This window comes from Dama dama, chromosome 29, assembly GCF_033118175.1.
Source record: "Dama dama isolate Ldn47 chromosome 29, ASM3311817v1, whole genome shotgun sequence".
Classification (NCBI taxonomy): domain Eukaryota; kingdom Metazoa; phylum Chordata; class Mammalia; order Artiodactyla; family Cervidae; genus Dama; species Dama dama.
Window position 1 is genome coordinate 32,946,514 of NC_083709.1, and position 18,467 is coordinate 32,964,980.

At 37.1% G+C, this 18,467-nt stretch overlaps 1 protein-coding gene across 2 annotated transcripts in view; it reads left to right on the forward strand.

The window, feature by feature from the left end:
- Positions 1-18,467, forward strand: part of MLLT3 (MLLT3 super elongation complex subunit) — a 290,049-nt gene that overhangs the window by 167,120 nt on the left and 104,462 nt on the right. The gene's annotated exons all lie outside the window — the stretch shown is intronic.

Below are 18,467 nucleotides of genomic sequence, written 5' to 3' on the forward strand. Positions count from 1 at the left end.
TGAGTCTGAAATTACATTATTGGTTAGAAGAGCCTTATAGTCTTATTTGGGCTTCCCTGGTTGCTCAGCGGTAAAGAATCCACCTGCATCGCAGGAGACAATGCAAGAGACTCTGGTTTGGTCCCTGGGTCAGAAAGATCCCCTGAAGGAGGCCATGGCAATTCACTCTAGTATTCTTGCCTGGAGAATCCCATGGACAAAGGAGTCTGGTGGCCTGCAGTCCATGGTGTCACAGAGAGTCAGACACTATTGAAGCAAATTAGCATGCACACGTAGTCTACACAGTTCAGATTTATTTTGACAACAATCCAAACCCAAAGTAGTTTCTGTTAAGAACAGTGCCTTAATTTTATTTTGGTGTATTGAAAGTTACATTAAAAATTATATTGTCCAAATTTTAAGGTCAAAATTAATAGAAAAGATGCACTCATTCAAATTACATATTTTTCATTTAAAAGCATATTTTTGTTTGTTTGAATTGTGTGTAGGTCATAGATGGATTTTTCTTTTTAAGATAATGATAATTAGCATGGTAAGTTTTTGCACATGTGAATTGGCTAGGATGGGGAAAATCTTTTAAGTGGAATTTCTCAAAAACATGGAATGTTTGCTTTCAGCGAAGTTAGCTACACAGCCAAACATTATTGATGGGTCAAAATCTATTTACCATTGAGGGCTACTGGGACCATCAGCTTCTACTTTAGCTGAACTCCTTGTGTCATATTATGTAGGCAGTTCAGATCCCATAACATTTTGTGGTGTGTGTTTTTTTACATTATTATTATATATTTTTTTCCTTTTTTTTCCCTGTGCATTCTTTAGGATTTCCTTCCTTTAGTTTTACTGAAATGTTTTTGAAATTTTGCATTCATGAGCTTGTTATAGGAAGGGTATGTAGATGGTAACTTCTCAAGATGTCGCCTTTCACTGATAAACTCTGCCTGAGAGCTTTGTAGGAAAGAATTGGATTTTATACAGGGCAACATTCATCTGAGGTTCTACAAAAACTTCTACCACATTTCATTCCACACTGTGCTGCATGTCAGTAGACTATGGGTTAAATAGATATTGATGGGTCAGCTTTGGAAATGAATGACCATTTATAGTACTTCATGGGGAAATGCATCTTGGTAAAGAAATGGGCTTTTGTCATACAACTTATTTTAAAGTTAGGGATTTATTATACATTTATTCAGGAATGTTTTTTAAACAAACCCTACTTGATTCTTTTTAGTTATCTAGAGCACAATGTTGATGCTGCTTATTTGTGACCATGCTCTTAAAAATGAGCCTGTCCATTTTAAATCCTAATCATTCCCATTATTTTTTTTTTTTAAGAGGATGGCATTTTACACCTCTGGTTGTTCCTCTTGGATATGTGGTTAGGTAGGTAATTGGAGTGTGTGAATTATGGAGCTTGAGTACATCAGGCTTCAGATAAGGGTCGTCGGAAAAAGTAAATATGACACAAGAACTTTTTAAAACATCCACTTAGTCCTGGAGTACTCAAGGGTTGTTTGTGAGCTGGAGAAGAGGTTACAGGTCAGTGATAATGCAGCAGAGTGCGGCCCTGCACGCTGATAAGGTCTCTGGTTGATTTCTGTCTTTCTCTCCACTCAGCTTTTATCTCAGAGTTATCCTCCTTGACTTCTAACTTCCCTTCTTTGTATTTCTTTAAGTGCTATTCAAAGCCTGCCTGTTTTCCCCCTTTAGATTTGCATTGTGTCTTGACAACTCTAAAATGTGAAGTACTCAAGACACCCATTATTCGACATAAGTTCTTTAAGTGACTGACTTGAGTAAATTCTGTAGTAAAATTAACATTTAAAAATTCGTTTGAAATACTAGTAATCTCATAGATTCTGTCCATTTCACATGGGAGGGTTAAAATAGTCTTTGATGGAAATGGGAGAATCTGAGCCATTAAACTGTCTTATTGAGATTTTTGGATACCTCATATTTTGTTCACCTGACATTTTAATTTTTATCATTGTTGTTGTTCAGTCGCTAAGTAGCGTCCAACTCTTTACTATTAATGCAGTCTGTCATGGTGTCAGCTATCTTAAGAGCCATTTTGATTTGATTGGAGATCTGTTTCTCCAGCTTCATGGAGATACCATTGATGTATATATAACTTGAGATTACAGCCTGTTGATTTGATACACTTGTATATTGCAGAATCATTATCACCATGGCATTAGCTAACACCTGCATCACATCAGATAATTACCATTTCTCTTTTGTGGTGAGATCATTTGACTTACTCTTAGCAAATTTCACATATAATTTAGTTATATACTATAACCGTCATGCTGCACATCAGATCCCTAGAACTTAGTCATCTTATAACTAGAAGTTTGTGCTCTTTGATCTATACCTTCCCTTGTCTTGCACCTCCCCTCTCCCAGCCCTTGATAAGTACCATTCTGGCCTCTGTTTTTATGAGTTTAACTTTTTTCAGATTGTACATATAAGCGATATCATACAGTTTGTCTGACTCATTTCACTTAGCCTAATGTCCTCAGGGTTCATCTATGTTGTTGTAAACGGGAGGATGTCCTTCCTTCTCATGGCTGAATAATATTCTGTTGTGTACACGCATGCACATACACAAATCTCCACATCATCTTTATCCCTTCATCTGTTGATGGACACTTTGGTTATTTTCATATCTTAGCTATTGTGAAAAATGCTACAGTGAACATGGGAGGACAGATATATCTTTAGTATCCTGTTTTAATGTCCTTTGGGTATATACCCAGCAGTGTGATTGCTGGATCATATGTAGTTCTATTTTTAATTTTTTGAGGAAGGTTCATATTGTTTTCTATAGTGACTGCACTGTAGGATTTACAGTCTTGACTACAGTACACAAGGGTTCCCTTTTCTCCACATTCTTGTCAACACTTACCATCTCTTGCTTCTTGATGATAGCCATTGTTCCTGGTATGAAGTAATAGCTTATTTTGATTTGAATTTTTCTGATGATTAGTGATGTCAAGTAACTTTTCATGCACTTATTGGTCATCTGTATAGTTTCTTTGGAAAAACGTCTATTCGGATTCTCTGCCATTTAAAAATCATACTGTTTGAATTTTTTTTTGGCCATTGAGTTGTATGAGTTCTTTATATATTTTGAATATTGATCTCTTATCAGATATATGATTTGCAAGTATTTTATCCCATTTCTTTTCATTTTTTTGATGGTTTCCTTTGCTGGGCAGAAGCTTTTTAGTTTGATGTGGTTCCACTTGCTTGTTTTTGCTTTTGTTGCCTTTGCTTTTGATGTCTATTAGCAAATCTTATGCTCATGACTGTCTCTTTGTATAAACTTTTTTGTTAACTGGAGCCTGGGGTGAAAGGGGGTGCTATTTTTCCATATATTTAAATATTGCATATGTACCAAGGAGGTATACGTTGTTTTTAAAGGAAAAAATCAATCCCTTCTTCATATGTACTATGTGAAATCATGTATAGCCTGAGGCATGAGTAGAGTAAACGTACCATTTTGGCTGTAGTTTGTTCTTTTCACTTTTTTCTTTGAAAACAAAAGTACATAGTGCTATGAAAAGTAGAACTTGGCTTTTCAAGGGATCAGAGAGGTTGTTTTTAGAGCTGGCAGCATCTTAGAAAATGCTTTTCAGCTTTCAGAAGAAAATGATTCCAAAGAACATTTTGCCAGAAGAATCTTGAAAAATTACAGATTTTCATAATCTATAAACCTATAAGCTATATGACAACTTTTTTTGGGGGTCAGTGAGATTTTCTTCTTTTTACTCTTTTTTTAAAACAATGTTGTAATTCTTTTCTAAATAGTGTCAAAGAAATCTTGGTGTGCTTCCCCCTTGGAAGAAAGTTACACTGTCTGTGTTTTTCTCTTGAATAGCTATCTAAAATTAAGGAATCATTGCTTTCAAAGAAAAGAGAAAAAAAATTTGTGGAAAGGACATCTTTGGATTTAAGCATTATTTTCAGAGAATACAGAAGTGCAAAATGATTTTATTTACATGCAGGTATTTTTCTCTAAATGAGAGATGTCATTGGAGCTTATAGGGAAATTGTAGCTTTGGTTTACGAGCTAGCCTCTCTGGGGCCTGTGTAAGAAAAAGACAGAAGATAGGGGTTAGAAAGGGGTTTCCCTTGTGGCTCAGTTGGTAAAGAATTTGTCTGCAATGCAGGAGATGCAGGTTCATCCCTGGATCAGGAAGGTCCCCTGGAGAAGGAAATGGCAACCTATTCCAGTATACTTGCCTGGGAAATCCCACGGACAGAGGAGCCTGGCAGACTACAGTCCTTGGGGCTGCAAGAGTCGGACACAACTTAGTGGCAAAACCAGGCCAGAGGTTAAAAATGGAAAATAATAATCTAAGAACTTCTGGAAGGAGATTACCTTCACTTTGAGATCTTATTTTCTTCTTTGGTTGGCAGGAGAGGTAGAAGACAGTGAGCTGTAAACTTCTGAGGGCCAGACTTCATGTCATCTATTTATACTTGAGTTATAAGCAAAAGGATCAAATGTACCCCTTTGGGAAGCAACTCTCACTTTCACTGAGATACTTGTCTTTTTTTTTATGAACTGATGAATCCATGTGGAAGGATTTTCAAATATGCTCTTTATGTGTCAGGATTTTTTTTTTTAAGGAGTTACGATCACGATATATGGTTTTCTCTGTTTACTTGATCACCTTCTTAATAGCTGGCATTCAGTCACACTGAAAAATGCAGAAGGATTTGACATCCATCACTTTTGATTGAGAGAGGATGAGTTTTTATGTGGGTGTTGGCAAAGCAATGATACAATGTTTGTCATATAACTGAAACCTGTCATTTTATTGACTTGTCTCTCTGAATTTTCTTTTGGGAGGAGTATGAGACAATTGGAGACATTTTAAAATCAGACAGATTTAAATTAAAACCTCATCACTGTCATCTTTTATCTGAATGACCCTTGGAAAATTATTACATGTTTTTGAATCTCAGTTTATCATCTGTATAGTGGTCAAGACAGTGTTTCCTTCATTGAGAATGTGTAACCATGTTGTGCGGCTCATAGTAGATAACCAGTCCATGGATTCCTTTTCTTTGATTGCTGGCCTAGAAAATTAGAGCTTTATCTAATTTCATATCAAGCATTTAAAGGTACAGTGGAAAAGGTTCACTATTTAGTGTAAGCTACCCTGATGCTGGGAGAGATTGGGGGCAGGAGGAGAAGGGGACGACAGAGGATAAGATGGCTGGATGGCATCACTGACTCAATGGGTATGAGTTTGAGTAAACTCTGGGGGGTTGTGATGGACAGGGAGGCCTGGTGTGCTGCGATTCATGGGGTTGCAAAGAGTCGGACACGACTGAGCGACTGAACTGAACTGAACTGAACCCTAGCTTTATTCACAGGAACATGTGTTTTATCACCAGCGAGTGTGCCCAACCCATTGGGTTTAAAGGGAATTAGCCCATTCTATCTTTCTTCAAGGAATTTGCATTCTGGCTGTTTGTATTTTGCTTGTATAGACTGAAACAGAGGTCTGTTGGCAGTATCATTTTTTAAGATGTCCATTTTCATTAGAAAAATGATCGATTCTTACCATTGTTCTTAATTCTAAATTTCCAGAAGATTATAAGTTTCTCAAAACCCTTAGATTTCCTAACTAGTGTATTCAGCGAGTATATATGTACATCTTGTGCTTCTATGAAGAAGGCACAAAAGGGGCAATCATCTTTAGAGAGTTGAATTTGTTTTACAGCTGCTCCCTTTTTTTGGCCTAGAAATCAAGTGGTCTGCTTTGGTTGTGTTGTTTTTTATGGGATGGTGGTAGGGTGTTGGTGGGCTTTTTTTTTTTTTTCCCTTTCTTTCTTTCCTCAATTAAACAGAGCAAGGTCTAAACATGTTGTTCAGTCTATTTCTGAATCGCTGGCAAGCAGTTAATTCTGAGGACTGAAAATTAAAACTAACCACAGCAGTTGTTAAAACTAGGGTTTCTATAGGCAGAAATCCAATTCTGTTCAGACACCACCTGTTTCAATAGGACGTTTCAGACGCCCATTTGGCAGGATTTGCTGGAGAAGACATGGGGAACATGCTTTCAGTCTGTGTTAAGTCTGCAGCATAATGCAGTCCTGTTTCTCAGAGTGACAGTCTCATTTATATCTGATATGTTTTTGCAAGGAATAAATTGGAATTTTTTGAAGCACTACTTATTGTAAAGTAGAAATCAGACCCACAGTAGACTCCCAACAAAGGGTTTTGGTTACTAAAGGGCCAACGGGATCTTATGATAAGGAGCTTTCACTAATGCAGCCGTGTCAAGCCATCTGAACATAGCATTTGATCTCAGGGTTCTGGAATGAATCTTGTGTAGGATGGTTTAGTATTTCCTTTTGTAGGGGAGTTCAGAACACTTTGAATTTCTAAACAGTACAGATCACATTCTCTTCCCCTCAAATTTTAATTTTTTTTAATAGGTAAATACACATCCAATACAAAATGACATATAATGAGTCTTCCTCTGGGCCACCAACGATGCTGTAGTGAATAACCTTTTATATAGTTGTTTGTGCACATGGATGAGTGTATCTGTAGGATAAATTCCTGGGAGTAAAATCATAGCTCCAAGGCAAAGTGGAATTTAGATTTTGATAGACATTTACAAATTGCCTGCCAAGGATGTTATACTACTCTGTGCTTGCATCAACAATGTGTAAGAGTGCCTATTTCACCATACAGTGATTCATTAAACATTTTTCCCCTCAATATGATGAGTGAAAAATGATATTTCATTTTTAATTCACATTTCTCTTACAAGTGATGATGAGCATCTTTTCATATGTTTAAAGCCATTTTCATTTCCTTCAAAGACCACACTTTAATGTGTTCTGAATTGGAGATGTTCTAAATGTTTCGGTTCAGCTTAAATTTATGAGTACTCTTCCCACATACTTACATTTGGAAAGGTTACAAAAAGATACGGAAGCCTCTTTAACCAAGGTCTGTGTTTTCAGGCATTCTTCAGCGTGTAACAAATTATGTTCCTCGGAACTGATTTGTCAAGACTTTGGCTTCTAAAAATATAAGTGGCTTTTGTGGCAAACTCATCTTAACAGTGCCCAGAGAGGGATAGCTGGCTGCTTATTTTAAAAATAGCTCAAAGGAAATAATACATAGAAAATTATTTTAGTTGCTGTTACTGGACAGCTTCATTGAATTTTTGGATATTTGTTTTGGGACTAGTGTGCCTTTATGTAATTTTTCAATATATATCATCCTGTAAACGTCTGCCTCAGGAGATAAAAGGATGCTGCTGTTTTTCACCAGCACTGATAAAAGGTGATTTATTTAAATGAATGTAAGATCAAGCAGGCAGCCTCATCTATTTGGTTGTTTCTCAGAATTGAGGTCAATTTTATGTCATATTTAGTGTTTTTTCCTTTCCATTTCTTTGATTCCCACCCCCGTGCCCCTCACCAAAAGTCTGGAGAATTAAATCATGAAAGTAGAACAGACATATAAATGATAACTAGAATGTCCAAGTCATGAAATCAATTGGAAAGTATGGTCATGATAGTAGAAAAGTTATTTATGTCACTCAGCATACTTCATGGTTAATTTATAGTTTAACATCTTCTGAAAATCACATATGTTGTTTGAAGGACAATTAAAGACTTGAAAATATGCACCAAAAAATCATCTGTGGTATAGATCTTCCTGCCTTCATTTGTTCCTTTCTTCTAGGTTACCTGTTACCTGTTCAGTAAGGAGGGAAAAATATAGAGGCACGCTTTTCACTGAGTCCACAGTTCAGATACTTTTACTGCCTAAGTTGAGCAAAGGCTAACCTGAGAAGGAAACAGGTAGATATTCCTGGAGTGTGGAATGGGAAAAGCTGTGATGAGTGTTTGAGTTGTTAGCGCTGGATGGTGTGCCATGTTGCTTTCGGCTGACCACTCAGGAGCAGTGGTTCAACTGTCCCTGCATAGGAACTTTAGTTTAGTCTTGAAAGGAAATGCTGTAATATCTGAAAGAAAACCATCACATAGCCCTGCCCCTAGCTCCTGTCTCCAATGCACACACACACACACAAAAGCCAAGAAAAGAAGAAATTGGAGAATTTGAAGTTAAGAAAAGAACAATTTTTTTCTCTTTTTAAATACAAAAATACTATAGTTGAAAACTGTTGGTTCACTTTCTTTCACCCTTCTTGGCTCAGGTGGTTCTTTATGCCCTAGTTTCAAAGCTGCACAGAAAGTTTATCTAATATATCTGAATCCGTTCCCAGACTCCTAGGATGGTAAAGGAATTTTTGTGTTGATCGTCACCACTGGATATTTTTTGGGTTCATACTCTATAATATTACAAGAAAAACAGTTTGGGAGGAGGGAGTAGAAAAGGGAAAGGGAAACAAAGATTAACATTCTATTTTCTAAATTTTTCTTTTTCTGTAAGTTATAAGAAAACTTGACAGTGATTAGGACCTGTAGTAGCAGTTTAGAAAATAAATGTCTGAGACTTTTAAAATAGATATTTGTTTTATTTTTTAGGAGTGAGGACAAATGGTAGGTGGTTTAATATAATATCCTTTATTCCACAAAGGACACAGCCATGGTATGTGGTATAAAGAATGTTTCATTTGAAATCTGAAGGCACAAATTCAATTTTTGAATCTGCTACTAATTTACCTTGGGCTGTAGATTGGTATAAATCTGAATTATCCCCTTCCTTCTGAGATTATTAAATAAAATGTGGTACATAGTTAAGCAGTCAGAAAATAATTATTTTATTCATTGACACAGCCTCTTTTTTCTATAGGTTTTTTATTATGTTTTGGTTTAAACCACATTGTTTATTACCTAGAAAGGTGAAAATGAAAGATTTCCATTTCAGGACTGACATAATGATGGTTTTCTGCTAAGAAAGAACATGCTTTAGCCTCAAGAAGGAATCTGGTTTTTTTGTTTTTTTTTTTTTAACAGATTTTAAAATAAATGTATGCTAACTTTAGAACAATGTAGACTTTCTAGAAAAGCAAAAAGAAGAGGAATCATTTATAATCCCTCTAGTGATTGTAATGTGTATTTTACATTGCATTTTTCATGTAGATAGGATTGTACAAAATGTTTGTGTTTTGCACTTATTAAACATGAATTTCATACATTTTAGACTACATGACTTACTTTATTTTTGTTGTTTATAAAAACATGTTCTCAAACTTAAGAGTATTGGTGTAAAATTTTTGGTTGTTTTTTTAAGAAGTTACTGGTAATGTGTTCTATGTTTTTGTTTGTTATTATTTTCTCCTTATGCTCTCAGCTTCTCAAAATTAAAGTCACTGGCTTAAGGTCTAAATACTATCGATGAAATTAGAGACAAAAAAACTTTGTGAAAATTTGTTTTCACAAATTTGAGGTTGTTTCTTAATGGTTCTGACAATACAGAAGAATGATGGTCTAGGTTTATTGTTGTTGCAGTGGGATGGGCCAAATTAGGTCTGTTATTTGGAAAAATTTTAATATAGATTATTATAGGTGTAGATTTTGGTAGCTTGTCTTTGTAAAGGCTGTTTTTGCCTTTCTGCCCTTTATAGGGTAGATTGGAGACCTGTGGGTAGTATGAAATGGTTACATCACTCAGTTGTGTCCAGCTCTTTGCAACCCCATGGACTGTAGCCCGCCAGGCTCCTCTGTCCATGGAATTCTCCAGGCAAGAATACTGGAGTGGGTTGCCATTCCTTTGTCTAGGGGATCTTCCCCACCCAGGGATCAAACCCAGGTCTCCTCCATTGCAGGCAGATTCTTTACTGTCTGAGCAACCAGGGAAGCCCTAAATATAAAAAGACATTAATGGAAACATTGAGTAAAATAAGAATGCCTTATCCATAAAACAAACTAGTCCGCTCAACTATAGTGTGAGTAACAAGGGAATATAATAAAAATTCAGTTAACCTTGCAAATTTTAGTCTTCACATGAACTCTGCGTGACTGAAGAGATGGATTTGAGTGGGTTATACAGACAGAAGTCTGCTCATACTGTGTCCATGGTGTCTTTGGGCAAATTAGAAATGAGCACTTCCTCCTCTGCCTCATGAAACCCTAGACCGGGAACAGGGCATGGCTGGGATGAGCACGCCTGGACCTCAGCTAGTCCTTATCCCATTGGCCAAGCATCCTTGTGCACCATCTGGACAGTCATTTACAGTCATGGTACTATTTATGGGTCCAGGCCAAAAAAGTGATTTTGGTGTTAAAACTGTCTTGCCTGAGATAGTCTAGACAGGAGTGATTTATGATTTCTAGGGAAATAATAAATAAAATTTTCTTGAATATTTGTTCTCCAGTTTTGAATGGCCATGTCCTTTCAAGGTTTAGCCTGGCTGCTTATTCTGCCCTTCTGCTTTGTGTTTTTTACCTTATGATACTATTATTTATCATCCACAGATCACTATAAAGATCTGGTTTAAGTACAGGGAGCAAGCAGGCTTTTGATCAGACTGTTGTGCTAAACCAGCCTAACACTTTGGAAGGACATGACTACAAAAACTGGAAGATCAGCTGAATAATATAGCCTTTGCTATTGGGAATTTCACACAGTGGGTGGTGATTTATTATTTTTTTAAGTAATGATGAAATAAAGTGGACATTTCCTTTTTGATAATTTTGACCTCTGAATGCTATGGTAAAGACAGCATCAATGTGCTCCAGATTAGGGTTACTCTAGAGCTTAACAGTGACCGTTCTTGCTTAAGAATGCCTTCCACTTTGTTCCAAATTTAAGATGCACTTTATCTGATCTGACTCTTGACTCCGTAAAGAGCTTGCCTGCAATGTGGGGGAACCAGGTTCGATCTCTGGGTTGGGAAGATCCCCTGGAGAAGGAAATGGCAACTTACTCCAGTAATCTTGCCTATTCATCGCAGCAGTTTATAATAGCCAGGACATGGAAGCAGCCTAGGTGCCCATCAGCAGATGAAAGGATAAGGAAGCTGTGGTACATATACACCATGGAATATTACTCAGCCATTAAAAAGAATTCATTTGAATCAGTTCTAATGAGATGGATGAAACTGGAGTCCATTATACAGAGTGAAGTAAGCCAGAAAGATAAAGACCAATACAGTATACTAACGCATATATATGGAATTTAAAAAGATGGTAATGATAACCCTATATGCAAAACAGAAAAAGAGACACAGATATACAGAACAGACTTTTAGATTCTGTGGGAGAAGGTGAGGGTGGGATGTTCTGAGAGAATAGCATTGAAACAAGTATACTATCAAGGGTGAAACAGATCACCAGCCCAGGTTGGATGCATGAGACAAGTGCTCAGGGTTGGTGCACTGGGAAGACCCAGAGGGATGGGATGGAGAGGGAGGCGGGAGTGGGGATTGGGAAGGGGAATACATGTAAATCCATGGCTGATTCATGTCAATGTATGGCAAAAACCACTACAAAAAAAAAAAAATCTTGCCTGGAGAATTCCATGGATGGAGGAGTCTAGTGGGCTATGGTCCACGGGGTTGCAAAAAGTTGGACATGACTGAGCGACTAACACTTTCACTTTCATAGTTCCCTTGGGCTTCCCAGGTGGTGCTAAGGGTAAAAGCACCAGCCTGCCAATGCGGGAGATATAAGAGACACAGATTCAATCCTCAGGTTGGAAAGATCCCCTGGAGGAGGGCATGGCCACTCCAGTATTCTTGCCTGGAAAGTCCCATGGACAGAGGAATCTGGTGACTTGCAGTCCATTGGGTAGAAAAGAGTCAGACACGACTGAAGTGTCTAAGCACAGCACATGGATAGTTCCCCAGGCTAGGACTGAAACTAGTTCATGAGTCTTCTTTCCATTATGTCCCTTCTGTATTTTTTCCCTAGATTACTCTTCCTCCTCTTGATGAAGAAGGGCTCCATTTCTTATGTCCATCACGCTCCTTGCCAGGGTCAAGTTTCTTGGGCTTCTCTTCTTCTCCATGTATAATGTCCCCTGGGGTCATCTTGTATGAATCTTCCTTTCTATTCTTCTCCTGAAGCGATTTTTGTGGTTTATATATATACTCCTGATTTTGGCTTCAGTTCTTTTTTTCTTTTTAATTGGAAAAACATGTTATAGTTAAATATTTATTCTGATTTACCTTTCTTAAAAGAAAATGCATTGAGGTTAAAGATGTATGTGCCTCTGACCTGCAGAGCAACACAGGGGTGAATGTTTCACAGCCACAAAGATCTTCCTTGATTAATCAGCCCTGAAGGTAATTATAAAACCTATATGGATTATTGTGATAGATGGTCACTTTCTCATGGTTTTGTGTTCTGAACACCTTATTCTGATGTCTTTTGATGAAGAAAACATAGCATATCAGTGGAAAGAGTAGACTTCTCTAGGAAACAGACTCCCCCCCACCTCCCCACCAGATGCTGGCATTGGCCTTAGTAACTGTGTAACTTTGGACAAATTACTAACCTCTATCCTCCTGTTTCCTCATTCATAAAAGGAGAAAAACAGGCATTTACATGCAGTTTTATAGTTGAAGAGATTCTCTGATATAATAGGTCAAGCTTCCTGCTTTGTTAACGTGTAAGTGGTCAGATACTGAAATGATTTGGCCAACCAAGGCATAGTGGAGTCAGGGTTGTTCACTGTTCTGGCATATTCTTTCTATCATAACATAGAGGAATGTTAGTTTTCTTTTTAAAAATGTAATTAAAAGAGAGTATTAAAAATAAAACAAATCTCCAGGGTCACTTCTTTTAGTTGCCTTCAAGCCACCAGGACAAGCTTATTATACACAAGTCCCCTCCTGAAAGTGTTAGTTGCCTAGTCGTGTCTGACTCTTTGTGACACCCTCAACTGTAGCCTGCCGGGCTTCTTTGTCCATAAGATTCTCCAGGCAAGAATACTGGAGTGGGTTGCCATGCCCTCCTCCAGGGGATCTTCCCAACCCAGGGATTAAACCCAAAGCCCTTAATAGATAAATTGCCAGAGTAGAGCCATGCATTTGCTGCTGGTAGCTGACTTTATCCTTTTGTTTCTTGCTTTGTAGACCGAAATTCTCTGTATCTTGTGTCTGAAAATCCAATTTCTGTAAAGAAAATGATAATTAGGAAGTTGTTCTCCCACCACCCAAATTTTCTTAAGCCAGCATCAGCTTATCTGTGGGGATGGGTTGCATTTTCATTTTCCATGAATTAGAGACAAGCATAATTTTTGGAGTCTTTTTTCTCAGTTGAATAGCAAGGGTATGCATGACTTTAGAAGTGGTTTTTCTTGGCATTAACCAGCATGTGAAAAAGGCTGTAATAAAGTCAACAAATAAGTTTGTAATCTCCCAGGTTTTTGAAAGCAGAGATGCAAATAAGTCATGGGGTAGGAGTGATTTTGAGTGCTTAGATATTAAAAGATTTTTCTCCTCAGGGTTGGAAAGTTGGTTGGTAATATGCTTTATTAGAATCAGCTTACTGAGGCCGGCTTGCCACTTCTTTGGGAAACTGCTTTTAACTTCTTGAGATTCTCTCTCTCCCTCTCCCTTCTCTCTCTCTCTCTCTCTCTCTCTCTCTCTCACACACACACACACACACACACACACACAGAGGCATACACACGTGCCCCAAAATCAGGATACGTGACCTGAAGATGGTTCAGAATATTTGAATCTGGGACAGGTAGGACAGGCTCAAGATGCCTTTGGCTCAAATCCAAGATGCCTTTCAAATCCTATAAGACTTCTGGCAGATTTTTACCCTTTTGTTTCTTGCTTCATATATTGAAATTCCCTGAATAAAACTGATTTCTCTTTCTTCTGATAATCAAGTTTGAGAGGACACTCTTAAGTGTTGCTAAGTCTTGTCCTATCCCTTGTCTTCAGGTACCAATCTCTGTGTGTGTGTTTGTATTTTTTTAAGCTTAGCACTTGCCTTATCCTTAGAAAGCATAAGCACTTTTAAAATATTTGAGGGCCTGCTATGGCCATAGCAGGGCCATACTTAATGCCAGATGCTAGGTATATAGTGAATGAACACTGGATTTTCTTTCTCTCTCTTTCTTCCTACCAACTCTACTCTTCGTCAGTTTCAAGGGAAAATGCATTCTCATCTTCTCAGAAAACTAAAATAACCCATATCGGTTTCTTTAAAAAAAGAAAAAGGAACAGAAAGAAGAAAGAAAGAAAGACGAATGTCTACCTGTTTGTCCAGGCTGTCTGGGTGTGCTTTTAGGAGAAAAAGCTGCAGTACTTTGAGTCATTTACTGCTTTTTCTGGGGGACCGGAAACTTTCTTACTGGACCCCATTACTGTCATACCCCATGCAGGCTCTGTGGGCTTCTGAAGACCAAGGATAGCAAAAACATCAGCGTTTTCTCCTTTGGTCTTTTGTGTATACCCATTAGATGATTATAATGAATGTATAGAAAATTGTTTTGTTTCTACAACAGATTCTACCAAGTGGAACAGATTTTCCCAAATAAGCAATAGATAAGTTGTTTCCAAATACATCTTTGAGTTTGTATTACAAGTTTATTGTCTTTTACTTCAACAGAAACAATTGGTTTTAATTGAGAAGAGATGAACTAGAGCCCCAGATCAGATGTGTTTGTTTTTGTGTATGGTCTAAAAATGCAACTTCATTTGGCATTTTTGAGATCAAACCACTGCTTTTTCTTATATTAGGAAAGCCTCGAGTTAGTTGACAAATATAACTTATTAGAAAGCTTTAGTTTGTTTTGGAATGGTGTTTAGATTCCACTTAGAAGAAATATGGTGCAGTTTAGCTCTTCTTAACATGATATGGGTCCTTGGAAAGAGAACCAAGTAAGCAAATTAAACATACTGAGGCTGCTTTTTGGACATCCTCTGATTTTGATGTCCCTCCCAGGATTCCTTAGTCCACTGGGCACAGATTAAGACATGGGGTTCTTCTAAATCCTTTATATACTTTAATTTTTTTTTAATTTTGAAAAATCTCAAACTTACAGGAAAGTTATTAGTACAAAGAGATTTTCTTTCCTGAACCATTTGAGAATTAGTTGCCAACGCAGTGTTCCATCAACCCTGAATACATTATTTCCTGCGAACAAGGACATTCTCTTATATAAGCATGTTAATGTTATCAAAGGCAGGATTTAGCACTGAAGCACTGATACATTACCAGCCTCTACTTCTCAGAGCCCATTCAAGTTTTAGATTGTTGCACTGATATCCTTTGTTTTTATACCAGAAGTATCCTGTCTAAAATCATATGTAGCATTTGGTTATTATGTCTCTTAGGTCTCTATCATCTGTGAAGAGTTCCTTGGTCTTTTCTTGACTTCTTTGAATTATTTCAGGCTGATTATTTAGTAGTTGGCCCTCGATCTGGGTTTGTATGACATTTCCTCATGACCAGATTCAGTCTATGCATCTCTGGCAGGAATATTACAGAAGTGATACTGGGTTCCTCCCATTGTGTCCAATCATAGAATCATGATTTCTATTGTACCCTACCATTACTACTGCAGTATTACTCTGAACACTTGATTCAGATGGTGTCAGCCGGCTTCTCCACTGCAAATTACTTTTTTTTTTCACCTCTGTAATTAATGTGTTTTATTGGGAGATACTTAGAAAATATAAATATGCCATTCCTCCTTAAATTTAAGTCTGTTCTTATATTTACTATACATCAACATGGACACACACATACACATAAATATATGTGTATATACATTTATATATATGTGTGTGTATATATATGTGTGTGTGTGTGTGTGTGTGTATGTATATACTATAACACTTTTGATCTGGCATCCCCAAGTGCCTATTATAAGTGCTCAACAAGTTTGTAAGTTCATTCAAAGACAAATATTTAATTCTGTGTCTGTTAGTGGTTGGTCATTATTCCAGGTTCTGGGGGTGGTGGTAGGGGGAAACACAACAATGAACTAAGTTTGAAAAACAAAATGCATACATTTGTGGGAGCCCTGTAAAAGGAAATAGTTCTTTGCGAAGGATGGAAATAATTTTGTGAGGTTCCAGTGTGTTCATTTATATTAATGTGTATTCAATGAAAAAAGTATTTGACTTCACACTTTTTAAACTGTAGTTCTTATTAAAGTGCATAGACTAAATATGTCATAGATTTTTTTTTAGCCTTGGTAATTTGTTTTCTTGTATCATCATAGCTCTGCTCTTCCCTATCCTGAGGAGAACTGGTGCCTTGCACATAGCTAACTCAGCTTTTAAGTGCAAAATGGAAATCCTAGTAATGTAGAAATGTTATATTAGTTAGCTCTACCCTGTAGTTTGTTAATTTTTTTCTTACCTTTAACCAGAGATAATTCCAGCAAGAAAAGTGATTTTTCTCATTATACATTTGGTAATAAGTATTAGAATGTAGAAACAATAAGAATAGAGTATAAGTTTCTTTCTATTAATAGAGTTAATTGTCTCTTATTTCATTCAACTCCTATAGGTAGGACCATAATACACAACATATAATCAAACTCTCTTTTTGAATTATAAAATTATTTGGGCATTTATTCACTCAAAATATATGTGATTGCCTATTCTTTGCCAAGTGCCTACCTCTCAGGACTCTTAAAGGATTCAGTGAGACAATGTGTGTGCTTTGGTCAAAGCAGCTAATAGATAAGTGTCCATTGAGTCTGAATGTGTTATTTCCCTTACTAAACTCGAGGAGTCTGACATCAGGTATTATGAGTTTTTCTTAAAATAAAAATGTTGTGCTATAATTGATATATATGACGGTTAAATGTATTTTATGTATAAATTATAAAAAGAACACCATGAGTCCACCTTTCAACTTAAGAATGAGAGAACATTAGTGCCATTCAGATTACCTGTATACAGCGCTACAGTCCACTGTTTTGTGTCCCCCAGATGTAACTGTGCTCCTGAATTTTCCTGAGCTTTTATTTATTTATTTATTTTTTCTTTGAGATTCAACTTTATTTTCCCCACAAGTGCTCCACCTACAGCAGTGAAAAATGTCTGATCAAACCATCAAACCATGGAATTTTAGTAGAACCTTCCTGAGCTTTTAAATATAGTTTTACCACAATTGTATGTATTCTTATATTTGTTCAACTTTGCTTATTTTTGATCTTTGCAAAAATAGTGTGATACTGAATGTAATTTTCTGTGATTTGCTTTATTTACTCAGCACTGTGTAAGATTTTCCATTGTTATTGCATATTATTGATTTCTCTGCATTATACTAGTCTGTACAGTATGATTGGTATATCTATTCTCTTGTTATCTAGATGTCTAGACTACTCCTTTTTATTTTGTTTTATTTTGAATGATGAAACTGTAGACTTTTTAGGCTATGTCTCCAGTACACATATACAAAAGTTTTTCTAAGGTGGTGGATTTCAAACTTTTATGACTCTGACCCATAGTAAGAAATGTTTTCCATAATAAAGTAAATACCCCCTCACAGAAGTATACATAGATAAATGAGACAAAACTTTTACAAATCAATACTTAACTTTACTACATGGGACTCAATCTACTTTATTTTATACAGGTTGACTTATAAATAGCAATGCAATCCACTCTTGCTTTCCAGTCTCACTAACAAGTTCTGTTTGAATAGCATTGCTCTAAACAAGTGGTTCAAACTCTAGGACCCATGAGAATCACCAGGAGAGTTGGTATATGTGAGGATTCCTGGGCTTTGCTGCATAGTCATATTTGGTAGGTCTGGGATGGAGCTTAAAAATCTGTTTCTAATAGGTATCCAGGTAATAATGATGTTGCTGGCCTGCTGACCACATTTGAGAAATATTGCTATAGAGTATATACTCATGAATGAAATTGCCAAGTCATAGTGTTGCAGGAAAGATGGTGGGTGGGGGGGGGGCAGAGGATGGTCACGCATGTCCCAGGCCTCAGGCCTATCCCAGGGATGGGGCACCAAGTGTGGGTTCTTGGCTTTGTGCAGAAAAGCCTTCAAGAGCAAGCTGTAGTAAAGTGAAAGAAGATTTATTAAGGTAGACACATATGCCAGAAACAGATTGAGGGCCATCTCAGAAGGCAAGAGTCTATCGAAGAAACACATTCCACAAACAAAGTATGGGCTATCTCAGAAGGTAAGAGGTTCCAGAGTACCAGGTTGTCAGTTTTTATAGGGGTGGGTAATTTCATAGGCTAATGAGTGGGAGGGGTATTCCAACTATTTTGGAGAGGGGGCAGAGATTTCCTGAAATTGGGCCACCACCTACTTTTTGGCCTTTTATGATTGGCCTTGGAACTGTCATGGCACCTGTGAATGTGTCATTAGCTAATGTAGTAACAGCATATAATGAGGCTCAAGGTCCACTGGAAGTCGACTCATCCACCATTTTGAAACTGGTTGGTTCTAACCAGTTTATGTCATCTCTTCAACAGCTGTGTCATTCTTTTAAAAGTTGTGCTCTGCACCCTTCCTGTCTCAATAGGACATTCACTTATTTAACTTTTTCTTATTTTATATAGTAGTTG